Consider the following 2,110-nt stretch of genomic DNA (forward strand, 5'->3'; position numbering starts at 1 on the left):
TTCAGCGAAAATCGATTACTTCCTACGCGGTACCGATAAATGACCAAACTATTTCGTACAAGAGAACTTACTGATTTATAGGCATTATTGTCAACCGCGATCTCTCCTCGAGCCCCCATGTGGCCTAGCAGAGGAATAGATTAATCTCAATTGATCACCCTTTCGAAGGCATCGCTGGAACAAAATGTGCATGGTCGCTGTGTTCTATGCTCCGACTGTACAGAGCGCTATTCATGATAATATTGCGTTACAGCACTGCAGTTTACTGTGAAGTACCTGGAAGTCAAATTTTCGAGTGCTTGAGAGCATACAAGCTCAGGCGCTTAAAAACTGTCTTGGAAAACCGCAATGCGCTTCAACGGCCGCAACAATTGTCTGAACGACCTGCTTCTCTTGTAGAAAGCAGAACAGATGTGACATTCTCGAGCATTGTATCCTCTCTGCCGGCTGGTTTCACACCTGCAGCAAGACCACCGTTTGCTTTGTGATGTCTCCGGCAACCACATAATATTTCCCTATACCACGGAGACAGGCTGGTGGAATTCTTCCGTTTTAGTATGTAGACTTTCGTTATTCTCTCAGCCAAGTTTACGCCTTTTTTATGTACTTTGGGGCGAAACATGGCTATATTCTGTATTTGTCGAAATCGAATACGCAACTAGGCGAGTCTAACTGGTTGTAGTAAATGTGCATTTTCATTTCATGGCACTTTGTGATCAGGAATGAGCGAGTGAGCCTTTGCCGAGAAATAGAAGACAATCCATCAAGAAGACATGAAAATGTGAGGCTTGCAGGCTGAGCGATTGTAGGGGAAACGCAGCTACAACTGATGCGACCGAGACTGCGGGGCTACCGCGTGCTATAGCCAAGACGAAGTTCATGGTGGTAGGCATGCAGCAGCAAATAACTTCTCTTATTTGCATGAAAGATAATGTTGAAGGTGTTGAGTAGTGAGTTCAATTGCTGTCTGATCATTTTGATATGGTTTAACAGCGTCTGAGCGCACAGGAGAGGTAAATAAAAGGCATAAAAGGCATTGATAAGATGGAAGCTTGGGCGAGTTGGTGATTCAATATCTACATGTTGCAGATTCTCATTCCGTGACCAGCCAAAGGATCGAGGCCTCCAAATAAGTGTTTAATCTCGGATAGAAGTATCTTCAGCGGTATGCCATAGGCAACTGCGCGCGCCCGACATTCAGCAATGGCGATGAGGTTCACAGGAAACAAGATACCCGAAAAACAGGAAACGCCCGATATACTAGAAATATAACTTGATAAGGTGGAAGCTTGAGCGAGTTGGAGACCCTTCCCAGGGCAAAGAACAAATGGCTTGAACTTCGTGTCATCACTGGCCGAATAACTGAATTCATCTGGCAGCACGCACTCATTCATCTTCGGGCCATCACCCCCAAGAAGTAATCGCCAAACACAGAGAACAGCTTACACGTGAAATCATAGAGGCTGACAAGATACAGCGGCTAGGTGTCCTTTGCATCAGCAAGCCGTCTATTGCTCTCACCAAAAGTGAAATCAAGTATCTCTCTGTGATGCAATAGGGGTTCATGTGTGACATAATGCAAAAGTTTTTTTTCATTACTTTTGCTCATGTATATACGTCTGGCGTTTTCGGAAATAAAGATCAGTGGAAGTCAGCGCCTGTGTTGTGTTCTTCCTTCAGTCCTCGTCTTTTGCGCTGTGCAGACGTGTCGGCATAAAAGGCCAGATAGAAAATCTAGCGAAAAGCAGTCAAGACTCCCGACCTTGCTCAGCTGCAGCTTGACGTTGACGAACTGGAGTGGCGCAGCAGGTGCTTGAACACTAAAACTCACGGAATTCCAGAACGTGAATGGGAACATGGAATTCCAGAACACCTTTTAGACAAAGTGATTGAAGTCGCACAAGAAAGTTGAGCTAGCTGATATTTCTGCCCTTCAAAGAATGTCAGGCCGGGAACGAGCGATGATCGTTCGTTTTGTGCACCACGAGCAACGCGATATTTGGCTTGAGAAAAGGATGAGATTTAGACACGAAATTGAAAGAAAATATATAACAGAAAACATGACTAACCCGCGTATTCTGGAACGTTTCTCCGCTCAGCCCACCACTAC

At 45.2% G+C, this 2,110-nt stretch overlaps 1 long non-coding RNA gene across 2 annotated transcripts; it reads left to right on the plus strand.

The window, feature by feature from the left end:
• Positions 1-470: 470 nt before the first annotated feature.
• Positions 471-1,655, plus strand: LOC129381082 (uncharacterized). 2 transcript variants are annotated; one of them, XR_008609312.1, is made up of 2 exons: positions 471-555; positions 1,090-1,655. It is a non-coding gene; the product is annotated as an uncharacterized lncRNA (long non-coding RNA). The 2 variants fall into 2 exon arrangements; XR_008609311.1 differs by lacking the exon at positions 471-555 and adding an exon at positions 572-885.
• Positions 1,656-2,110: the final 455 nt, after the last annotated feature.

Source organism: Dermacentor andersoni, chromosome 1, assembly GCF_023375885.2.
Source record: "Dermacentor andersoni chromosome 1, qqDerAnde1_hic_scaffold, whole genome shotgun sequence".
NCBI classification, from domain to species: Eukaryota; Metazoa; Arthropoda; class Arachnida; order Ixodida; family Ixodidae; genus Dermacentor; species Dermacentor andersoni.